Source organism: Pinus tabuliformis, chromosome 1_1, assembly GCF_031772625.1.
Source record: "Pinus tabuliformis cultivar Carrire ecotype Pingquan chromosome 1_1, CPIR1, whole genome shotgun sequence".
NCBI classification, from domain to species: domain Eukaryota; kingdom Viridiplantae; phylum Streptophyta; class Pinopsida; order Pinales; family Pinaceae; genus Pinus; species Pinus tabuliformis.
This window is the reverse complement of record NC_142297.1, coordinates 761339624-761365534: the sequence shown is the minus strand read 5'-3', so window position 1 is coordinate 761365534 and position 25911 is coordinate 761339624. Positions and strand designations below refer to the sequence as shown.

The 25911-nt window shown below is 37.7% G+C and overlaps 1 protein-coding gene across 1 annotated transcript in view; it reads left to right on the top strand.

The window, feature by feature from the left end:
• The window catches only part of LOC149216247 (uncharacterized), a 190842-nt gene that overhangs the window by 27272 nt on the left and 137659 nt on the right, over window positions 1-25911 (top strand). The gene's annotated exons all lie outside the window — the stretch shown is intronic.

Genomic DNA, 25911 nt, shown 5'->3' with positions numbered 1-25911 from the left:
TAGTGCAAAGGGAGTGCCGAATACAAAAAGCAGAAGAACAAGATAACAAAAGGCTATGAAAAATACAATCAAGCCTAAGAAGCCAAGATGATCAAAATGTATAGGGGTTTGAACTTTTGAAGGGTACCAATGAAGAAGCTCTTGCTAATAATGTAGTCACTCAATGATTTTCCAAACATCCAAAACCATGGAAAATTGGGTGATGAGATTCTTTTTGATCATTGGTTGGTTTCAATGTTACTTGGGAGCGGGAGCGGGAGCGACCATTTTCAGAAGCTCCCGGTTTGGGAGCGAATCGGGGAGCGATTTTTTAAAAATATATATATTTTTTATATTTTTTAATTTTTGATACATATATGTCAACAAAAACATGTAGAATGATGAAATAGACATAAAAAACATAAAAAAACATAAATTGATCATTGAACCATATATCACATCAATCATCTAGAAATTATAATCGTCATCAACCATGTCCACAAGTTAGTAAAATACATATTACAACTGCAACATATTGAGTCTTATAAATCATGATTCATCAAATTCAATATTAAAGTTTCAACTTCAAGCTTTCAGAATTGAAAATTCAATAACATTTATCATCATTGATCACCAAAGTAACAAGTTGTACTTGTAAGCCAAGTTTAACCATTACAAGAAGTAATATCGAAGATATTTCTAAGTCCTAACTTCTAACTGTTAACATGATATGAAATGTTAAAAATTTATAAAATGAAACATGAATAATGAGATGAAATGAAACAACTTTAGTCTTTCACAAAGCATCATATTCATAATTCACAATCATTACCAATGAGTTATAATTGCCAAGGCCCAACTTCAAACTTCAAATTTTCATTGTCACAGTGATATAATGTTTACAAAAAATATCATAATGTCATAATGATATGAAAGAGTCAAGAGTCAAGAGTCAAGGACTCAAAACTCAACAGTTATGAAAACTAAAGTCTAATAGAAACTAAAAAAGACAAGTAAACTGTAAATCTACAAGTGGCCCTTGCCACGAGAGTCTCCAGGAGTATAAGTAGGTCGTGGTGGTCTTCTAGGAGTCTCCCGCACAGACCGACGACCAGAACTAGAGCCTCCACGCGAGGGTGTCGATGGAGGTGGCGACAGCAATGGAACAAGACTTGGGCCCCGAGAACTGCTACTAGATGGTGGAGGTGGAGGTGGCATGGCTGCTGCAGCTGCTTCATTTTCATCCCGTACAAGCTCCTCTTCTAGTTCTTCCATATGTACAATGCCATCCTCCAAATTGTCGTCCTCAGGGTGATTGTCCCAAATTTTATATGTGGGATCTTCATTAGCCCGATCACAGTAATGGCTCAACAACCTCAAATTGTAGTGCACATAAACCAAGCTTTCTGCTCGGTTTTCGTTGAGCCTGTTTCTTTTCACATTATGTATATAACTGTAGGTGCTCCAACACCTCTCTGCAGAAGAAGAATTTACAACCTGTGAAAGAACTTTTTTTGCCAATTTTGGCAAAAGTCCGTGGCCGCCATATGTTTCCCATCATGTGAGAGAATCAAATTTATCTTTGTTGTCCATTGCATGGAAGTTACCATACAAACCACTGCCACTGAAGTATCTGCCTATTTCAAAGCGCACAGCTGCACATTCCTCCCTGTCAGGCACCAACTTTTCTAATGCTTCCAGATATCCTCTAGTTACCTCTTGATCTAAATGGGGTTTGGTCCTAACACCACCCCCTGCTGCAGGTTTGCCCAACCAAGATTCTGAGTAGTATTTTGGCGTAAGGATATACGCCAAGCAATGTAGTGGAAGGTTAAGCCTATTCCACCGTTCACACACACAATCATGAATCAGTTTGTACAAGTTGGGATCTTTATTATGAACAATGTCTTTTATTTCCCCCAACATGGTATCCATTTGCTCATACACCTCGCCAATCACTGGTTTGTCTGTATCTGCAAACCGAATCATGTTATAAATTGGCTTGGTGAAATCCAATACCTGTCTCACAGTTGTCCAAAACTGCCCATCAAGAGCGGCCTCCTCCACCGTTTCAAAACCTGCCATGTCAGCTACATTTGTAGCCCTTTCCTTTAACACCTGCCAATGTGGACTTGATACCATGCTAGCTAATGCCTCTCTTACCTTCAAAAGGCACCTGAAGGTGAGGTAATAGCTACCAAATCTAGTCCTCGCAATCTTCAGCAACTCCAATCTCGAGTGACTGCGGAAAAGGCCATGGGTATTGCTATGATTTGTAATAAATTTTATCATTTTTTTTCCTTTCTTGTACAAATCACCAATCCATTGGTATTGTTCATTTTTGTTTTTGACAATATCATGCAACAGAAGGTTCAATGTGTGAACCAAACATCCAGACCAAAATATGTTCGGGTATTTATCCTCAATAATTGCTCCCGCTGCCTTACAATTAGGAGCATTATCAGTGATGACTTGGATGACATTGTATGGGCCAATACGCTCAATTGTTTCAAGCAATGCTTCTGCAATGTTGATAGCGGTCTTGAACTTGTCTGAGTAATCATGTGCAGCTAGAAAGATGGGACCACTTCGGGACACAGCAAGAACACTTATCAATGGCTTGCCTTCTACATTTGTCCATCCATCATATACAATGGACACCCCATTGTCAGTCCAAGAACTTGTCATTTTATTCAAAGAATGTGATATTTTTGCTTTTTCATGATCAAGGCCAACAGTTCTTGCCTTGTCATACCCAGGGCTCTTGTATCCTTTAGGGGCATCATTTATGGCAGAAACCATTTCGTGCCAATAAGGTGAGCGTAGAACATTGAATGGTATCCCACATGCATAGAGGAACCTGTAAACTTTTGAATCCACATCATTCCTACACCCCTCATCAAGGAAATCTGATATGGTTCTACGCCTTAAAGATGATGACCCTGTGCCTCCATGTCCATATCCACTGCCTTGGGAGGATGCTGAAGGAGTTCTTTGTGATGGTGAGATTGGTTCAAAGAAACCCCTTGATCTTTTTGTTCTGTATTGGGCGTCCTCCTCTTCCTTTATGTATTTGGCTCTATCTGCTGTTGACACCTTGTCACAAGTTTTGATTCCTATTTGTTTCTCTCCATCCCATGGCCTTTTCCCGCAGAGGTGTCTTCTAGCACGGGTGTATGAGCCTGTGTAATCAGTGTTGCAATGGGGGCAATGAAATTTAGTGGTTCCACCCCCTCTCCCTGTTTCAGCCCTGTGAACATATTTCCACAATGGAGTTTGGTCTTGTTTAGTTTTTTGACCCTCATGTTCACCCTCCTCCACCTCCTCCTCACTGGGGTTTTCACCCATTTGACTTCCTCCGGCTTCTTCATCCACCTCTTCAGTTTCAGGCCCCCTCTGTTTCCTACTCTCCACCACCATAATAACCATAAAAGGGACCAGGAAGAGGAAAATGCCAATAAATATCCCCAGGTCCATGGTGTTTGATGTTTGTAGGGTTTGAGTCTTGAATCTGCAAATTAATTTAGTTTATTGGGATTAATTCATTTAATTTATTAATTTAATTTAAATTAATGATCTTTAAACTCAAACAGGTAAATTAAACTAACCAAATTAACTACCTAACCAGCTAAACTAACTAAATAATTAAGTTACTTACCTCTGCAGGCTTGCTCCTCGCTCCTTGGCACTTGCTCCTCGCTCCTCAGCTCTGGCTCCTTGCTCCTCAGCTCTTGCTCCTTGCTCCTTTGCTCTTGCTCAGCTCTCAATCTCTTGCTCAATGAAGTTGAAATGATTTTTTTTTGGCCCATTGGGCTTATAAACTAAAATTTTTTTTTCTAAAATTTTTATAAATTTCGGGTCCGGCGGATTTTTTTTCCGCCGAACCGCTCCCGGCCCGTTTAAAATCGCTCCCGGAGCGTTTTTTAATGCCCGGGAGCGATCGCTCCCCGATCGCTCCCGGGCATTAAAAAACGTTTCGGGAGCGCGGGAGCGATCGCTCCCTGAATCGCTCCCTCACAGACCAGGGAGCGCAAATTTTTTTACGGGAGCGCGCTCCCGACCCGCTCCCGCTCGGAGCGCGCTTCGGGAGCGGGTTCGAAGGGGGGGGGGGGGCGCTCCCCCGCAACACTGGTTGGTTTCTTCGGAGTTTGTGTTGCTAGATTAGAACCATCTAGAGGTTTGGAATAAGTTGGAATTAGTAGTATTGGAATTGTTGTCCTTAAGAGAATTCTACACGAGGCATGATATCTTAGGAAGGATTTAGAACATAGTGATATACTTTTTTCCCTTGTTTTAGTGGAAATTCCTCTTATTCATATACAACATGCTCACTAGAGAATATCAATGCGGGTAGCCAACTTACAACATTCAAATCAGAGTCCTTCAATTTAGAGGCCATGTGGGGGTATCTATTTTGCTAAGTGACCCAGGACTTGTTCATGTCCCCCATTCTTTTTTCTAGCAAAGGGACTATTACAACAAAATCTTGCCCTTCTTGAGATGAAGTCCTAAAGCTCAAGTGTGAAACCCATTGTAATTAAGAGGGGTTCATTGTTACCTCACCAACCCTCTTCTCACTTTAAGCTCGCTCTCCTCTAGGTCAAGGGGGTTCTCCCTAAGATAGGATTTCTAGGGTTTTAGGGATTTTAAGGTAATCTCAATAATTGAGTTCAAAGAAAAAAATTCCCAAACACACACAATCAAGAAATTGTAAGGTGATTATGAAGAGTAAACCCAACAAAAATGGTATAAAGGATTACAAAAGACAATAAAGTGATGGAAGGATAATAGATCATTGCCTTAGCTTGCCAACATATTTTTGGGGTATATAGGGTCAAGGAACAACACACTTGAGAGAGGATTGCAATAGATCTAAGTTCAGCAGACCAAGCTAAGTCCATTCACTATCCCCAGGTCTCTCAATCTTCAAGGAAAAGATAAGGGAAGGAGCCCACGTGCTTCTTCCTTGACTTGGAAGAAAAGGGTTTGTTCAAGAGGGGACAATGAAAATGAAATACCATGCCCACTTGCTTAATAGTAAATTACTATCATCCATAAACACAACCAAGACAAAAGAAGTCCACTTATTTAGATTGCCATTCATTCATCCAAGCTCCACCAATCTCCATCCAAGAAAAGAGTGAAATTCACATCAATGAAGCCTCCTCTCCAAGAGCTTGCTCAACTCATCTGACCATAGTCGAATTTAATAAGATAATCACAAAAATTTCAACTTGCTAAGGGATTTATCCCCCCAATCCAACCATGAGAAACTGAGATGAATTGAAACTCTATTTATAGATTTGGTGCTTAACTTCCTTTACATTGATTTCATAGGTGAAAAGCCCCTAGCCTATCCTATGGAGGGGCAAAAAGCCCTCTTCTACAATTAATTAATCTAAAATACTATAATTAAGGAGTATTCATACCACATGTACAAAGCAAAGGGGCACAAACCCTTACAAAGTGACCCATATCCATAAATGAGGGGTATAACAGGGCTTTGGTGCAACGTCTAATATCCAAAGGTCCTCCAAAGCATTTTTCTCCTCCGATCAAGCCTTTCTTTGTCCTTCCAAAGTTGTCACATTGTTAAATTTTGAATATCAACCAGATTTATTTTCTCATGACAATTTAAATTATCCCCAACAATTTGTTTTATTTACCGAAATAATTATTGAATTTATTTTATTTCCTTAAATAATTACTAAATCATTGAAAATAAAACCATTGGTATTTTAGATTCTAGAATTAAATATATGAAGTGGAAATAAACCAAAGAGATCAATCACACATTGCAAAATAATTCATCCACAATAATTCTCTGTCATTTAATTATCTGGAAATTCTAGGTTTTTTGACCCACAAAGATACAAGAAAAAAATGCAAAATCCCAAAACCTGTAACTCAGATCCCACATAATGAATTCGGCCCAAGGAACTTGACCTCTAGGAAATCATCCTTTAAATTCAATTAGCTTGGAGAACTCGGCCCAAATACTCAGCGAACAACTTGACCTACGCCCTCCTTACATGCCACTGATTCGCACTAGGGAAAAATCGACCCTCCAACAACCCCTGATAAAATCAATCTCCCTTCGACAACTCTGCCCAACAATCTCCTTCTACTTGGTCCTCTTGGATTCCCCACAATCCACTCACACTTCTCCTTCTTTGTGCTCTTGGTCCACAGAGACACTCACACTTAGAGAAAAGCGCTTTCTTAGAATGATGACTCGTTCACAGAACTTGTGTCTTCACCTCCTTGCTAAGATCCGTTTATAATCTTCATTGAGTCCAAATTCCTAACCCCAATCTCCCTTCTAGAACCATCTTGGACATCAATAGTTGAGAGGCAAATAATGTCGTCCACATGCTAAGACACCAAGCCTATGCAGAAGACCTTCCGAGGCTACCACTCACTTCAACACACACAAGACCCATACATCCACAACATCATCCAAGAGGGCTTCCCCAAACCATCTCCAAGTGCAAAGATAGGGTTCCAAAGTGGACTTCCCAACCTTCAAAGACTTACCAAATGTATAAGTCACACCTCAATAGACTGCACATGCAAACTCCAAGAACCTATTAAAGGTTGTCAAGTGGGATTCCAAGAAATGTTCAACCACAAAACTTCCAAATGATGGGTGGAAATCCTTTTAGACTTTCTCCCATTGTGGGCGTTGGGCGTATGGATTCAAAAAAATTCCTATGGGGTTGCTCTCCATAACCATATCATAGAACCAACAAGAGTATATCCTTGCTCAAACTTGTTTCAAGTCGGCCTAGTTAATTCTCCATTATAATTATGCTCAATTTTCTAAACTCAACTCAACCCAATTTAATTTTTTAGGTTGGCCGATGCAAGTTTTGTTCCAAAATTGCTCACACACACACCTAAGATGTTTAACCTGCCACCAAGTTGACCTCACTGGGCATAATAACATAGTCATCAACAAGATTATGGAAGGGGTTTGAATCTTGATTGTTGAACCAATGTTTTAGTAGATAAGAACATAATCATCACAGGGCTAGTTCTTGGTGTTCTGTATTCAAGCGCATTTGCCACAACTGATTCCAGGGGAATGGTTCCATTGTAATTTGGTCATTCATGGTTGCTAGAAAATGATGGGTGGAAATCATTCTAGACTTTCTACCATTGTGGGCATTGGGCATATGGATTCAAAACCAAAAAAGAAGCTTCCTATGGGGTTGCTCCCCATAACCGTGTCACAATTAGAACCAACAGGAGTCGTCCCCAGCTCTCAATTGTTTCAAGTTGGCCCAATCAACTATGCATTATAATTTTGCTCAAGTGTCTAAACTCAAATCGACCCAATTTAATGTTTCAGGTTGGCCTAGGCATTGTTTTGTTCCAAAATTTACATTTACGCACACATGTAGGTCTTGAAACTTATGTTTAGATATGACCACTTTATCCGAAGATTTGAGATGTTTACCTTGCCACTAGGTCGACCTCACTGGGTTGAATAATGTAGTCATCAATGAGATTATAGAAAGGTTTTGGATCTTGATTGTTGAATCAATGCTCTAGTAGATGAAAACGTGCTCATCACAAGCCTAATTATGGTGTTCTTGTTGAAGTTTAATAGTGGACAAGTATTTCTGCATAGGCTAGGTGTCAAGTATGCGGGGGTTGTTTCGATTCTCACTTAGGAAACTTGCTTAATTGACCTCAATTAATTGAGTAACTTGCGTTTTATAATTGTCCTAAGTCTAACTTAGGAAAAGCGTGTTAATTAAAGACAATTAATTAATGCTGGCTATTGAGCTAGGAAAGTCCAAGGAAATATCAGTTAATTACATTAGTGACTTAGGCTTAATCTCAACTGTTGATATCAACTGAGGTGAGATCTAATATCAGGGGTCAATCACTTTGGAGATTAGGATTAGGGGTTTAGCTCAATAAAGAATTATAAAAGGCAACCTGACGAGAGAAGAAAATAGATCTGAGAAAAACATATTCTCAGTGAGAGAGCACACAATGAATGTAGTTTGGATGATAAAGGACTTCATCTAAGTGTTGAAAGGTTCAAAGATGATTACATAATGCAATAATTGCAACAAGAAAAATCAGCTAGTGATTTGATCTAGCAGAGGTCACACCAATCAACAAGATGTGGGTAACCCCTTAGGAGAATTTTTTTCTCCTATGTTGGGAAGCTAGCCAACCAGTAGCCCTATACATTGATCAACTATGATGATATGCCACATTCCTCTGCCATTTGCATTGATCATACACTTCTCACCATTCGACATTCCCTTTGAAGGAAGGTGGGTCATCACTTAGTAGACACTTTAACCATTTTGCAATCAAGTGCTTTTACTTAATGTTTTAGGCATTCTAACACCATCATTCCCTTGATATCACATCCATTTTTAACACCTTCCCATGCTTTAACACCATCATTCCCTTGATATCACTTCAATTTTTTGGGTTTGTTGTTTTTGTTCATTGGGATTTGGCACGCTCATATCCACATCCTTGAGTCAAGGTAAGAACATTTTTCCTTGGAGGTTGATGCAACTAAAAGAATGATAAAAACTTAAGATGGCCTCAATGAAAGAAAAAGAAAAGATAATGTGCAAGAGATGGCCAGGGCAATAATTAGCGTGTGGGTAAAATCTTGGCATGAGGCCCTTATTAGCTATCACCTGGTTCTTGAGCACTAGATGCTCCATCACATAATAAAGGAACTCTTGCATGTCCCAACCTTGATGAGTAAGATAACAACTCATCCTTAAAGGGGTAAATAAATGGTACATCATTAAAAGCAAGCTAACCTAAGCTATGCTTCTTATCAAAGCATTATGAAAAAGAATTAAAAAGCGCTCGATAGGGGTGGAAAATGTAGGCAAATGAAGGGGGTAACTTAAGCCTCAACAATTTCTCCTTTCATACATCTATACACTTAGGATGATGGACCTTTATTAGTTGGCCCCATAGCCATGGCACTAAGCCACGAAGCCTTTCTCCTTTGTTGCCAATACTACCATAAACACCTATGAATTGAGTGGTTGACCTTAGACATGTCACTACCCTTTGGGGGTTGGAACCACCTAATAGGGTTTGTTTATCCTGCCGCCTACACCTACCTACAAGTCAGTGAGAAAAGCCTTCAACTCCACAAGGTGTGGTTGGTGCCAGGAACTCAGAGAAGGGGTTGTCAAACTAATTCAGACTCTCTCTATTTGAGCTATCTCCTAGGTTAGCTAAGGGGGGTGATTCCTAATGAAAAGTTAAGTTAAAAACGATGTGAGTTTATAGGAGAATTGTTAGAGTTAAAGAGATTATCTCTTTAAGATTTATAAGCAAAAAACTGATATAAGCAATAACCATCATAAGATAAGCATGAAATACATAAACAACCAGTGCCTTCCAAGTATTTTCTCTTTAAGAAATCAAATTATACTTTGTTTAAAATGAAGTGAAATGCTTTCAAATGGAAAGCCAAAATAACCCTGAAAAGTGAAACACTAAATTGTTAGCACAAGATATTATAAATGCTTTCAAGATGAATAAGTGTACAAATCAAAGCATGGAAATTATCTTGCTCAAAAAGATACAAAAATAACTCAAATGTTAGACCAAGATGACAACATGCAATTAAGTTTGCAAGCCAAAATAATAGTACTTGAAAGTGAAATCAACCATTCATGACAATAAACAACTAAACCAAAAGATGATTCAATTTCCAAGTACAAGAATATTAAACTTGTTGCAAAATTAAAAGAAATTACAATGCTTGCATCCGAAGTGCCTCTTGAAATAAGATTTGCATGTGAAACTTTAAACCAAAGCAAATGTGATGGAATGTTTTTCTTGGTTCATTTTATTTAATTAGTGCTAAGGCAAAGTTACAATTGAACTCTAGTCCTCAGACCTCATCCTCGTGCAAATATTTGGATCTCACAATGAGGAGTCAATAGAGGTAGAGGGTCCCTAAAAGTCTATTCAACCTACTTAAGTTGGAGGTAAGTTTTAGTGATGCTTGGGGAATGTAAGTAAATTAACCAAACAATGAGAATTAACTTTTATTTGAAATGTACTTGCTTGACATGAAATAAAATGTTACTTTATGGAGAAAATTTGTCCAAATACTTGATGCATGTAAAATGTGTTTAATGGTAAAGCATAAGTAAATTTGGAACTATGTTCAAGCCAAATAAGATCAAGTAAAAAGTGTATGCGTACAAAAAATCTAAACTTGTTATGGATTTAAAACATGTAGTAAGTTAAATTAAAGTGCATGCAAAATGAATGTGATGCATGTTGTGTTAATTTCTTAATTAAATGATATGCATGCAACATGAAATAAACCAACAAAGTCAAACCGCCAAGCCTCTCCAAAAGGTGGAGAGATAGGGATACCAATGGGTAAAACCCACGCTCCCAAAATCAAAAATTTTATTAGTTGTTACAAGAAGGAAAAGGCAATGAAGTCTTCTCTAAAATTCAAGGAAAGTCTTAACAAATTGGCATCAAATCATAGACCTTTCCTCGCTCAAAATTTCTGCAATTTGAGGCCCACAAAGGCTCAACAAAATGCAGATTTTCCGAAGAAGAAGAAGAAGAGAAGATAAGCTTCCTCTATGGCTATGACCAAGAGAGAGCAAGAGATGGCCAAAATGAACTCGGCCTTCCTCAAGAAGAACACGACGTTATCCAAGATGAATCTGGCCTAAAGGTCGAAGCAATCACTAAATCTGAGTCCCAAGGTCCTGCATGCAAACTTGTAAGTAATTTTCTAATGACGAATCTCGCAAGTAGCTGCAAGAGAACAGTTAAAAAAATCTACAACAAAAAATGTTAGCTCAAGATAACTGCAAAATATGTTAGAAAATAATCTACAAGAGGCTAGGCCAAAGAGTATGAGCAAACTCTCCTCTTTGACTAGCCATGACTTAGCTCTTTGAAATATCCAGATATTGATAAATGAAGTACAATACGTAAAAATAAATTTTTCCAAGTTTGATATTTTGATGCAAGAAATAAAAACTTTAAGAAACTTGAAAGAATCCTTGCAAGACACAAATAAGATATAGATGAGACTTTGGAATTCAAAGCATGCGAGTTCTCTTTGAATATTAAGTTTAAATGGGTTGACTCCTTCGATAATTTCCCCTCACGTTTGAAAAGCTTGACCAAATAATGATCTATCTACAGAACTTCACCGCAAATCATTAAATCGACATGAAATTAAATAAGGGCAGTGAAAAGAATTCTTAGAGATACATCTATTATCTACTAGAAGATTTCTTTTCCTAAAGAAAATAATTATGTCTTATGCTAATATGAGATAGCTGCATACTAACATAACTAGAAACAAACATGAAAGAAATAATGACATGAGGAAATAAATAGAAGCATAACAAGAAGTCAAGAATTTACCACACATGCAAGGAGAAGAACACCATCACCCTTTACCCCAAAGATTGTTGTATTATATTGCAAGTAGTGAATACAATCCTACAGAGTCTCCTCAAACAAAATAGCTTGTATTACATGATACAATATGAGAGCATATAGCCTCATTATATCAAGAGTTGGGAGAAAATCCCAAGGAAGAATGCATGTAAGAACTGAACTTGGAGTAAATCCCAAGGAAAGATAAGTCAAGTTTGATGTGGAGAAGATAGAGACATGAGAGAAAAATCGAATTCCATATGTGCACATCAGGGGAAATCGAATTCCATATATGGCATATTAAACTCATCCATGAGTGAATCCATGTCCCATGATAACTCCAGTCAACAAATGCAAACTCGAACTAAGTGATGCCACATATGTAGATGGTCCCTAGATAGCTCTGTGCGTGATTCCTCCATCAGTTGTGTGATTCCTCCATGTGCAACTCATAATCTTCAAGAGAGAGTAGAAGAACCTGGGATAACTGTGAGATGAGGCTCCACCTAATCTTCAGCCCAAATATACCATAGAATATTCCTTCAGTGCATGAGTTCCTCTAATAAATTCGATTTTCCACATGTGCAATTGCGGCTTTATCTCTAGGAATTTCGATTTTATGAAATAATGGTGTATTTATGATGCAGTGTGCTCAGTCATCTCCCACATGTTCGTTGATTCAACTCTTTTACTTAGGATAATTTCCAAGTCCTTTCCATGTCATTTTGTCACATGGAATAATTTATTTCGCTCTATTTTATTTAGTTCTAGCCTAATTAAGCGCCACAATTTCCACTAAACTTAGGAAATGTGAGTTTTGAGGGTCCAAAACACATTATTAACTCCTCAAAATGTGTCATAGTAGAAAGTTGAGGGTGAGAGGTGTAATTTTGATTACTCATACTCCATACAACTTCTTTGGACTACACTTATTCCAATTTAAATACAATTTTATTTGCAATTTTTGACTTGTGGGAAATCTAAAAAATTAAAAAATGACTACCTAGACCTAACCAAATTCCACGAAACTTTTTGTGTGATCTAGTATGGTAATATACATCGACTTTAGACACTAAGATGTGTTAGGGGCTCAATCTTCAAATTGTCATCCCGACTTTGGGGTAAAACATGAGTGAAAAAACCTAGAAAAATTATCCGCCTCTGAAAAAGAAGGGATAATTAACCAGATAAAAAACACTCTAAGGTGTACTCGTTTGTTGATTGAATTCCAACATTCTAGGCCTGTTATAGACTCAAAACTCACTATTACTAATATCACTTATTGCAATTCCCCGTAGGGTGTGGAATCTAGGTACAAGAAAGATGATGAGAATATAGAAGTAGAGTTAAAAAACTCTGTTGACTGATGATATATGATGGTACAACTGTCCTCTGAATCATCCTTGGGTGTGGAGTCTTCATATAATCATCAGGTGCCACTCTAATGATCAACAGGGTTGCCCATCGAGCTACCTCTAACTGCATAGGGAACACTTTTATGGGCTTGGTCTAGTTAGATATTTGAAGGTGATCCCGGTTTGAAGTTTCACTATGCCCTTAACAATTAAATATGGTCCAGTATGATGCATTTATGGTCATTGTCTCTAATGAATGGTTGCTTTCACTTGAATTTGAGATGGTTTTTCTAGGTGGTCCTTCACAAATTAGGAAAGGCCTTGAGGACACACATTCCATCCTTGTACTCCACATGATGCTTTGGTCGTACCACATATCCAAAGAGCAGTGATGACTTTGTAGATGCAAAGTTGCCTATCCATAGCAAAGCATTGGGCACTTTGATGATTACAACAGTTGATTGGCACCTCAGAACACCCCTAGATGATGAAACAATGAGCTCATTTTGCTTAGTGTTGGATATTTTTGTTGATGTATGGTTGGCCTTAACATTGTTTGATGGACATGGCTTGATTTGGAGTTCAAATGATTGTGATCATCCCCAGGATGACTAGGGAGGGCTTGTACCACTTCATGGAGCCCCAACGCTTGAGAGAGATTGCACCACATTGTCTTGATGGCCCCCTTGGAGATGATGTAGGGCACCCAAAGTTGGCTTTTGACATATGGAGACATTTTGAGGCTTGATTTGAGGGCTTACCCTCAATCACTTGGTTGATTATGATGGTTGGAGATGCATCTAGCCCATTCCATGCATTTTTGGAGCTTTATTAGCCCTAAAAGGGCATGATGTCATGCTTGGGAGGAGTTTTGACCCACACGTGTGGGATTTTTAGTGGCTTATTTTATTGTATTGAGCTATTGGGTTGGCTTGTAACCCATTTTCTTCATGTACACTCAAAATTGAACTTGTCATAGGGCTTTTAGGCAAATTAATGGAAGTGATTGACCTCATATAAATAGAGGATCACTCCATTCTTATTTCTCATCATCACTTATGGATTTCAGCCTCCTTTAAAGAGCTTGACTTAGCTTAAAGTAACTTGCTAGTCGTGGAGATGTGATTTTTTTGAAGCTATCAATTCTGGATATTGATTTTTGTCTTGGAGATGTCTTTTTGGGATTGAAAGAAGGCTATTTCTTGGAAGAATTGTAAGTTTAATTGCAGTTTTTTATTGTTTTTCATGTAATTAATTAATGCTAGGATTTTTCTTATTCCATGTCTAAATGCATATTATTTATGGAAAATTTTGCTTGATTGTTGCATGTTAAATTTATCTTACTTGAAATCCATAAAGGACCTCCGGGATATCTTCCCCTATTTAATTTCTCCCCTCACAAAAAGCATAGTTAGGGTTTGTCAAGTGAAAAATAGGGATTCCCCCCTTACTCCAAGCATTAATTCACATTCTCTTAAATTTAGCCCTAAAGACTCCATCACCAAAGCATGAATAAGCACTTAGTATCCTTGTGTTGGTAAAAAATTTACAAAAAACTCAAATATTTTCCTTTCTCTTTGTTTTCTAAGTCCTTCAAGACAAGTCACTAGGGTTAGTTTGTAGGGCCTAATTCAATTAGGGCTTTATTATATAGGTGTTGTAGCTTAATAGGCTTGTATTTTACCTTGTTGATACTTTTCACTCAAAATCTAGCATACTGCTTGGTTAAATTTGCCCTAGAAGGGTTGACATCATCCTCCCTAAGTAATTTGTTCCCTAGAAAAACCCTAACCCTAGCTATGGCTTGAACTTAGAGCTTAATTTGAGGGTTTGTCTTCTCCCTGGTTGCTTGTATACTATGCAAACCCTTGGTGCTTGTATGCCTAGATATTCCTTTGTTGATCTATATCTTGAAATCCTAGGTTTCATGTGCCTCTTCTTGTCCATCGAAGAAGTATGTTTACCTAGTTTACATTTACATCACCTTGAGCCATATAACCTAGAATACCATTTAGGTGATCACTGGGAAGCCTCTCTTGTGGTGCAAACTAAAGAGTAGGAGGAAGATTGCTAAGGTGACAATGACAATCTCTTTCATTGTTGCAACGAGGTTTGGCCTATGCCATGTGAGGCCCCTCACAAGGCCTGTTAGATTTTGAGTGAATAGGCTGCACTAGTGGGACCCAGCAATAGGGAAGAAGGGTAGATTGTAGAATAGCAGATTGCTGCAAAAGAGGGCCACACAACTCCCATCATAGGCAGTGGGCACTAAGTTGTACAATGATCCGTATTTCAGTTCACCTCAGATTTATAGGAAATTGAGGGCCGTATAGGGCATACATTGGCTGTGCAATAGACAACAACTCAAGGGGTTGAATCAGGGAAATTTTGAGCTTCATATTAGTTGTACAGGTGCCCTGTAGAAAACCCATAAATTGCTGTAGCTTGTGAAATTTCTTCAGGGCCATTTTCCTGGTGAGGGAATCTTCACTGTTCTGATTGATGAAGTGAAGTTTAGTTGCAGTGTAAATTTCTGCGTGTGAGAATTATTTCCTGTGTTTTCTTTTGTTGAAATTTTTTTGAGTTTAAATCCCAGTGTATTTCTATTAAGTAGATTCAGATTTAATTTTCTGGGCTAATAATCTACTAGAAGTGTTAAACTAGATCTGGAAATAGAAGTTTAACATGGTGTTAGAGCATTAAAATCTAAATAGAAAATCATATATCTCACGGTATTTACAACAGATCCAAAATTCCAGCAACAAATATTCTTCAATAAATCTATGATTTGAAGATGGCAGCAACCAATTTGCGGTTTCAAGACAGGTTGGAGTGTGCCTCTAACTTCATCCCTTGGAAGGCAAGGGCTACATTACTCCTGAAGGAGAATGGGTTGTGGGATTTTGCAAACGTCATAGTAGCCTTGTTGACTAATCTAGCAAAGTTGGCCATCCATTAGCAGAAGGATGTGAAGGCCATGAGGATCATAGATGCGGTTAAGGATCAATTGATTACTCATCTATTTGAGAAGACATCACCAAGGGAGATGTGAAGAATCCACAACTGCAATAACTGGAAACTATTCTTCTAAGCGATGCAGTTTATTTGCATTTTGTTATTTAATTAATGGAAAATAACGAATAGCTTACCACTGCAATCTTCACAAAAAAAATAAATGCTTCAGCAAATTAGAGATTATATAGATCTGCTTGCCAAAACACTGGCAAAGCTCCAAAATATTTTCTCCACCACTCCAATTGACAAATTGACCTGGAACTCTCTGTTTCCCTTGCAAAATCAAACTCGGCCTCCTCCAGTAAATGGACACAAAAAATGTTACTGTGTGAAATTTGCACTTGCTGAAATCTGAGATATTGCTTATCCTGCACTCGCACTAGGAAACTCACTTTATCCTCCAGATCTGATTCCAACAACTGGAAAAGTGATCTGCTGCTCAGATTTGCGCACTGGAGAAACTCGCACGACCTTCCTGCTGATAGACCCAGCCTCTGCAAATTACAGAGAAAACCTCCCTTGGAACCCTCTCTCCAATTTTTGATGATCCTCTCACTGATGCTCTGTTGGCTCGAACTCTTCGCTTGCTGAATATTGCGCATTGGGCGATTCGCAGTGCCCTACTCTCTTTCTTCTTCAATGTGTCTTCTCCAAGCCCCATCCACTTTCTCTTATAATGGCTAAGATCATCTTAGGCTTGCTCCATGTCACATTCTGGAATTCTGTAGAGCATAAATTGATTTCCTTATTCAATTCACTTTAATCAACCAATTTTCCTAAGTTAGGAAATTTTAATTATCTGATAAATTAATTTAATTAAGGTGTTTCAGAGTCAAATCTCACGAAACCATTTCTTGTTATTGGATATCTCTTGCTCTTTAGTCTCTTTGACACCTTAGAGCCCAAAACACCTGTCTGATGCTACCTCATTCATCAAAAACAATCAGGAGATGTTTGTGGCTCTAACAAATCTTTTCTATAGCAACAATACAAACAGGAAGATGGTGTTGAGGGACAAACTCAAAGCCATGAACATGACCAAATTAGATATAGTGACTAGCTTTCTCACTAAGATCGTTCAAATATGTGATCAATTGGTAGTGGTTGTGGAGATTGTGTTAGATGAAGAGATGGGGAGGACTCTGAATGGTTTCACTAGGCCATGTGTCCCATTCACCAAGGGCATCGTTGCATAGGAGACACTTTCGAAGTTTGAGAGGCTATGGGATGATTTCATCCCACAAGGAGATTTGGGATCTTTAGCTTTCCAGTGGAAACATGATGATGAGAACCTAGCTGTTGCTAATAAGGCATGGAAGGGCACAGGAAAAGGTACGACCAAGAAGAGATATGCCTTCATAGTTTGGGAAGAAGAAGGATCCGAGTAAAATCAAATGTTTTTTGTTCCATAAGTGTGGGCACTATGCTTCACAGTATTGTAATGAAAGAAGGGGAATGGAAGGTCACAACAAGTAGCAAAATTTGAGAAATAGTTCTTGTTAGTCATTTGTCTTTTTGGCATAGGTTTCACTAATGCTTGGTTCGTGTATAGTGGAGCATCTCATGAAATGACAGGAACACATGAGTTTTTCACTTGTTTATTAGAGAGAGACTTGGATTTGCATGTGGAGCTTGGCAGTAATGTGACATATGGTGTAGAAGGAGTTGGGATTGTCTTGCTCCGGTTGGACAGTAGGGGTTCTTTGGAGGTGAAAGATGTGTTATTTGTTCCAGGGCTTAAGAAGAACTTAATCTTAGTAACAATGAAGAAGTTAGGGTATATGCCATCACTTTCAAGTTTCCAAGATAGGCAAGTTCTCATTTGACTAAGTGGATCTAGCCTCTTCTCAGGACGAGTTATTGTAGGCAAGTAGAGTAATCTATATAAGTTGAAGGCTTAACCAACACAAGCCTTGGTTCATGACAATAATAGACTGTGTGACCTTTGGCACATCAGGATGGTCACTTGCATCACAGAGTGTAGAGCAGCAGGGAGAGTGCTCTTGGCAATTATGATAAGGCTACTTTTCCTAGTAGGGAAAATAGGTCCAAGGGGATTTTGGATCTAGTGCATACAAACATTTGTGGTCCAATGCCAATAGCATCATTGAGGGGTGCTAGCTATTATGGAACCTTCATTAATGATTTATTTAGGAGGACATGGGTCTTCTTTATGAGGAACAAGGATGAGGTTTTTAGTTGATTCCAGTAGTTCAAGGTTCTTGTGGAGAGTCAAATAGATATTAAGATCACAGTCTTGAGGTATGACAATGGGGTTGAGTACACTTCCAATGACATAAATATTTCTGCAAGGAGGTAGGGATCAAGAGGGAGTTGATGGTGTTGTACAACCCACAACAAAATGGGGTTTCCGAAAGGAAGAATCAGGCCATGAGTTGCCAAGGCGATGATTCATGACTAGGACCTTCCCATGTTGCTTTGGGCGAAGGCGTGTAATATGACAATGTATGTGCAAAACCAGGGTTCTCACGAGGTCTTAGGAGACAAGACTCTAGAAAAAGCCTTTTGTGGAGTGAACTCAGAGACTGAAAACTTTTCCATTTTCAGTTGTCTAGTGTACGCCCATGTACTAATAGAGAAGAGGACGAAGCTGGAGCTCTATCTGAGAATGGCATATTTGTGGGCTATAATGAGGCCCAATGGCATATAGAGTCTTCATTCTAGCAAAGAGGAAGACCATGGTGAGTCGGGATGTCAAGTTTGGGGAGTCAAGAAGTTGTTGGAGTCCCTTCTAGAGACGAAGGACATAAAGGCAGAAATCCCAACCTATATGCATCCATCCACTATGCGATATGATATTGATTACGTAGTCTCCTCGTAGTCCACTCCCTCCTTCTTGCAGAACCCACTCACACCACAAAACTTGTTTTGTATTTCTCTATGCTACTATTCGCAAAATGGTTGATCTTGAAGATCCACCTGGAGCTCACCATTGAATTTCTTTCCAGTCTCATAACTATATCCCACACATCATTCTTCATAATGGAGTGATACTCCTTCATGATGGTATCCCTTGAAACCTACAGGTTAGTTGCTCCCTCAAAACTAGTAGGCTCAAAATTAATGAACTAGTGGGTGGCAATTGACTTTTCTCATTCCCAGAAGGTAGACGCAACTGAATCCAACCGCAATTGCAACTGCAGTTGCAACCTCGACCACTGCCTCTCTCGCCGCATGCTCCTACTGTTAGGTCAACTGCCCCCCATCCACAGCTGTTGTTGCCCTTGCCAACCAATTTTATTAGCCTTCGGCAACCACCAACTCTCATTAGCCCTTTCACTGAAGTAAAAAGAATGGATTTTAATCCGGAGATGAAAGAAGGAAGATTTTCTTATAATGGTCTTCCAATTATAGATCACATTTTTTTTTTAATTTCTTCTATGTGGTTCACGAACCTTAGAGATCGGTGACTACTACGTCCACATAATATTTGTAACAAAAAGATCCACCCGAAAGGATCACTTCCTGCCAGCTCAACTACAGACCTTGACCTCGAAGGTGCCAAGAGAATTGAACCTGTGACCTCTCAGTAACAAAGGTGCTTTAACAATGGGGACTCTATTAATTGAGATAACCCTTGGGGCTAGATCACAAATTATTTACATTAAAAGGGGTATTCAAGGGAAAGAGATTAATATTGTTATCATAGCGGCAAGGAAAATTACATAAGTATTAATTTGGCAAATTAACTAGCAATTCTAGAGCTAAATGTGAAAGAAGATATTTTAGGTAAGAAAGAGTTTGAAATTAATGGTTTACAAGTGATAGTTGATCATTATGAATGTATATCTCAATTTAGAGTCATAACTATGTATGAAAAAGAAATTGACATAATTCTTAGTTTACCTTGGTTCAAAGGATTGGGTACTTTCATATTAAACACAAAAAATAAGTTTTTAACTTTTCTCAATAAAAAGAAGGTGGCACTTTAGGACATTACAATAGTTCAATTTGATAATCCCTTCATCCAAGGACTCGAACGATTTATCAAATATAATTAGTTGGGACAGTCAACAATCAATATCCAAGATGCAACAAGAATTTAATGAAGTTACTAAAGATAAAAACAAAGAAATTTCTCACTTAAACGATCACAGCCATAAACTATTTGCACAGGTCAAGAAAGCCAATGCTACAAAGGGAAAATTAGAACAAGAAAAAATGTGTCAAGAGAAAATTCAACAAGAATTTATCAAAGTAAGAAGAAGAAAATTTGTGCTTTAAAAAACTTAGTCAAAGGTTATCAAAACAAATTAAGTGTTTAAAAGATGATAAGCTTGAATGCCAAAATAAAGTTGACTTAGAAAATGAAGAACTATTATGTCTCAAAAATCACAATATTAATCTACTCACTCAAATTAAGAAATTTAAAAATGATAAGAAATCATCGAAGAACGAATTAGAAGAACTTATGACAAAATCGAAGTCTTTAAACGAAACAACCCAAGTTGAAGAAAAGGGAACAAACACTAATCTAGATAATATCATGATTTAAAACGATCCCAAACTGGTTGAAGTAAAAACATATTCAAATGTTGTTGTTCAAACGACAGAGATTTCAAGTGATGATCCAACGATTAACCAAGTGACTTCTGTACCTAAAGAAAATTAGGTGCCTCAAGTAAATAAAGAGATTGCCACAAATATGATAAGGGGAAATCAAATCACAAGAAATCCTTATCGGCAACCAACTCATAAAAGCAGACATTTCAACCAATTTGCAAATCCCTGTGTTGCTTGGGTACCCGCACCCGGGGGTGGGGTTCTCGAACCCGTCCCGGGTTCCCGCACCCAAGTACCAGATTCGGGTACGGGTTCTTCCCAGACGAACCCAGAAGAACCGGGTTCTTCCATGAAGAACCGGGTTCTTCAAAAAAAAAAATTGGGTTCTTTTCCTTTAACGGGTTCTTGGGTTCTTCGGGTGCTTCGGTTCTTGGGTTCTTCGGGTTCTCCATAAAAAAACTATATTAAAAATTTAATTTTCAAATAATTTTTTTTATTGAAATTTAAAAAATAACCTATAACAAAGGTCAAACTTATAAGAAAACCTAAAAAACCCTAAATCAATTCTTGTAAATCAATTTGGAATGAAACATTCTTCCACGGTCCTTACCATCAAAACCTGTGTTGCACGGGTACCTGCACCCGGTTTTTTAAGTTTTTTACAAGTCTTGTTTTTTAAGAATTCTTGTAAATCAATTTGGAATGAAACATTCATTCCCGAGCCAAATAACCATCAAATTATAAACTGTAAATGCACACATACAGGTTCAGACATTTTCGGTCAAATAGAAAGTAGGATTGAGACCAGCCATAAGCTGTAATCAGCTGATGCTGTTAAATGGCGAAGGGCTATTTTGGACAATGGCTAAATTAAGTATCAAAATCTGCCAATTTCTCACAGCATTCTGATAACATCATGTTAAGATTAAAACTAGGAAAATATGCCTAAATCATATATGATCTCTACAGACTTGTACACCAAGTAATCTCTAAAAACTGTGAAGATGTTTTATGTTTAGATAATTAATATTCAGGCAGAGCTTCGCACTCAAAGACAAACTATCCCTCAAGCCATCAGATGGCTGTTGTGCATTTTATTGGGAAACAAAGATTGATAAGCGTGTTTTGTGGAAGGGTAAGGCTGCCACTGTTTTTGGGATTGCTTTACCACAGAGCACACCATGCATGGGGCAGGTGGATGATTAGACATCAAGAAAATTCTAGACCACTATCAGGTTGAGAAGAATCTCCTATGAAAAAATTGTGTTTTTATATGGGAGAGTCTAAACATTCAACGCAAAGTTACAAGCTCAAGCTCCAGCCAGAATGAGCAATTTCAATAAAGAGAGAAGCTGTCTTGAAATTAGAGCAGGAGGCAGAAATGCTAACACTCCTTGGCTGTGTAGGAGGAAGGGTCTGTACAACCACAGCCTGATTCATTGGTAGGCATCCTTGCAAATGAACCTAAGCTGCATGGTTATTTTAAAGCCTGTGTGTGACAAAATCTGTCCCAAGTTTCACCAAAATAGCTGAGTCTAGCATTTATCCTAGTATGTATTTTGAATTTTCAGTTTTAGTAGTAGCCTTGAGCTCTCTCACATAGCTCTCACAGTGTCATGGTTACACGGAAAAGATTCAAAAGAACAGTTTTTTGGTGATAAATTTTCAAATTTCAATGTCAATGTTGAATGTTCAATGATGTGCATGTTTAAATGGTTATCATTAAAGTTTTCTCGTTTAAAGTTGAAAAAATATACAAATTCAAATTTCATATATATTATTAATTATAAATTTATAATTTATAAAATATAATTATTAAAATTTAATATTATTATATTACCCGACGAACCCACGCACCCTGTTTCCAAAAATGCCGTCCCCGTCCCCGTACCCGTCCCCGCACCCACATTTCCTGGCAACATAGGCAAATCCATATCACTCAGACTAGAGACAAGTGACTTATGTTCCAAAGAATATTGATGTCACCATAATCTAGTCCTATAATAGCAATTCATCCCAAATTTTCCAGTATCTGCAAGATTCCATAGAAGATTAATTTGGGATGGCTAGATCATTTTACTGTGTAACAATTTTGTACCACACTCTAAAGTTCATATCTTCTTGCATCATCGCAGATGATAATTCCACAAGTTGAGAAGATGAAGAGACATTATGAGACAAATAAGATATCAAGCCTTTTCATCAATAAGATTTGAAGACAAAGCTTTTCTAAAGTGGAAGGCAATGTTATGAATATAAATAATTAATAATTAATAGTTAATAATGATTGTTAAAATTTGGGTACCAGAGGACAAGTGGTTCCCTAAGGTTTTGATCTTTTGGCCTAGGGAAAAGTGTCCAAATTTATTTTTTACTTTTCTCCTAAAATGACTTTATAAGTGGTAAAGTCAATTTAATTTAAAAGTGACTTTATAAGTGGTAAAGTTACATTCTAATTTAAAAGTGACTTTATAAGTGATAAAGTTACATTCTAATTTAAAGGTGACTCTATTAAAGTCAATGAAGAATTAGAAAGTGAAAAAGTGACTATGGAAATAAAAGGCTAAGTGGGTCTTTATTTAAGTGGGTGAGTTAAAAAATAGAAAGTGAGAATTATATGCACAGTTAATCTTAGGGTAACCCAAAAGGTCATTTAGATAATAAAAAGAGAAGAGAAGAGGAAAAGATCAATTCATTCTTTCATGAGCATTTGAGAGAAAGATAAGAGAGAGCAAGGAGAAAATTTCTGAGCAGTGAGGATGTGAAGGAGAGCAGCAAGAAGACATTTCAACAAATCTAGGCGGGAACATTTATTGGCACGCATCCCAAGGAAAAACCGTATAGCAGGAGAAAGACACAAAAATCGAAGAAGAGGGACAAGAAGTTTTGGGCACATTTTTTGAGGCTGGGCGTACAATATTTAATGTTGTTTTATTGCTGTAAAAATTTCTGTTTTGGCTATTTGCCGATTGACACGAGTTTCGAGGTGGAGTTCAAGCACGAAAATCGAGATAAGTTGTAATTTGTGGTTGCTGGAATTTTTATTGTGTATTTCAGTTTCTCTGTAAAAGCATTTTTAGAAATAAAGAAGAGCTCTCAAACTGGTTTTCCCCAAGAGTTGTAGGGGGTTTTTCCAAGGTCACATTGACCAAAAATCACTATGTTATTTTTTGTGTGTGGCTGTCATAATTTTGCTGTGTTTTATTTTTGCAATTTCAACAGTTGTGAAATCTCTAAATTTGTGTTTTCAGAAAATTATTGTCATTTCCAGATTTTAGAATTTTTATCATGCTTGGATTTAAAACTAAATGCATGGAGTGATAAGGAAAATTGATAACCGGAGTGGGGGTTGAAATTTCTTCAATGATTAGTAAATTGAATAGACATTTTTCTACTGACATCATTGTTCTTGAAGGGGCACCTACCTAGGTATATAAGCGAGCCCTCATTTGTAATCAATATCATATCTCATATTTCTTGTACATTCAAACATTTCTTTATAAATATTGCTTCTCCTATAATGGATACTTTACATATTCCAGATATTACGAATATTTCTGTTGCTTATACAAAACTTGTTTGTTACAATGGTACCAGAGCCAATCTGATTCGGCCTTTGACTATCAACGTTTTGTCATCTTTGTTGTTGTTGGATAGAAGTGTTTTGCTACACAACTCTTTGAATTTCTCCATTCTGCTGGGTTCGTCATTCAGGCCTTTGGCCATAAAGGAAAAAAATAATTAAAAAAAGATAAAAGGCCTTTCCCACAATGATGTTGTCTAGAGGTCAATTTCCTTTGCGGGTGCAACTGCACTCTTCCATTGAAACCTGATACAGATCTATTGCGTGTATCCAAAGTTAAAATTCTATATGAATGGATGGCCATTTAGTTTCAATTTTGAAATCTTATTGTTTTAAAAAGAGTGGAATAGAATCACCGATTCTAAGTGTAATAATCATACGTTTACAATGTGTTGGTTATCCTATCATTAGCCCTCTCTTTCAAGAAATTAGTTATAGACGCTGATACAATTTGATTAGCTATTTATAGGCAAATTTGTCAATTTCAATCTATTGATAATTTGGTTGGATCCGGTCAAATTGACGAAAGACTGATTTATAAAGTAGGAAAGATTGTTATACAAATCTAGTCACCAACTCATTCTTCAACAGGCACACAGTCAAAGATCTAATATTCCTCCCACAGCTTGGGAGCTTACAGTTTCATGTTCTATTTCACTCTCCATTGGGGGTTCTTTTCACCTTTCCCTCATGGTACTACTTCGCTATTGTTCACCCATGAGTATGTAGCCTTGAAAATAAAAACAAAAAATGAAAATAAAAAAGGATTAGAAATTATAAAAAGAGATAAAAAGAAATAAAATAGTGAAAAGATTTAAAAAAGCGTATAGAATCAATAATTCAAGTTAAAAAAGAAATATTAAGTTGCACCACCACAGTCGTAGCCGAAATCAAATCTGCAACTATAGCGCTGACCACCGCCTTTCCCACCACATGCTCCCATCATAGGGGCAACCCCCCCATCCACAACTGTTGCTGCCCTTGCTAGCCACTCTTGTCAGCCTTCTGCAACCATCCACTATGAGATATGATATTGATTACGAATGAGAGCCCACTTAATACTTAGATAGTTGCCCCTTCATGAATGGCCATGTCCTTACATGTTGAAGGAAATGTAACTAGGTTTGGTCTTCAGAAATGTACTTTTGATATTTGTATTCATTCATGCAAGAAATATTATTTTTATAATATATGTCAATGAGTTTCTTGCTTATTGAAGTAGGTCTAGCACATGTCAAAGTGCTATAGGTGAGTCAAAGAGTCAAAAGAATTATGTTGAAGACCTTAAGGCTAAGTTACATTATGTATATTTATGTATAAAAGTCAAAGAAGACGCCTCCAAGCAAAGTCAAGTATCCTCCAGGCAAAGACACCATCTAAAGAAGCAATGACACCATTAAAAGCACCTATTGCAGCAAAGAAAGTCAGGTCGGCCTATAATTCAGCCTAAAGGAGGGACAATCCTCTATATTTAGAGGTTGTCCACTCCTCCAAAGATAGTGAAGATCATCTCTGAAATCAGCGAGCAAGTGCAGCCAAGTAAAGGGTGGAAAAGTCAAGTTTAAGGGAGCCTCTAGAGCAGCGAAGGAGGAAAGATAACCGAAGTATAACATACTGTTTTAGGGTAAGCTGTAGCCACACGTGCAAGGAATTGAAGGGTTGATTGTGGTCACTGCAGCAACAACATTAAGGTTTCTCATCCATCATTGTTTGGGCTTCAAACTAGGCCTACTAGCCCTCCTATCCAAGCGAAGAGAGCCAACATCTTGTGTTCTTGTTCTTATGTTTTGATAGCAGTTTGATGAAGTACACCCACATGCATTAATAATAAGAAGAAGAAGATTAAGCTAACAAGAAAAATTAAAGACTCCACAAATTGTTATCAAGTAACGAAGAATCCTAGTATACCTAATTGCCCTAGATTCTTCAACATGGAATCAGAGGTAAGGTGACACATCAAGGAAAGGGAAACTCAAGAACACTCATCAAGGAAAGGCATCTACAAGGTTGAAGCATCAAGCCAAA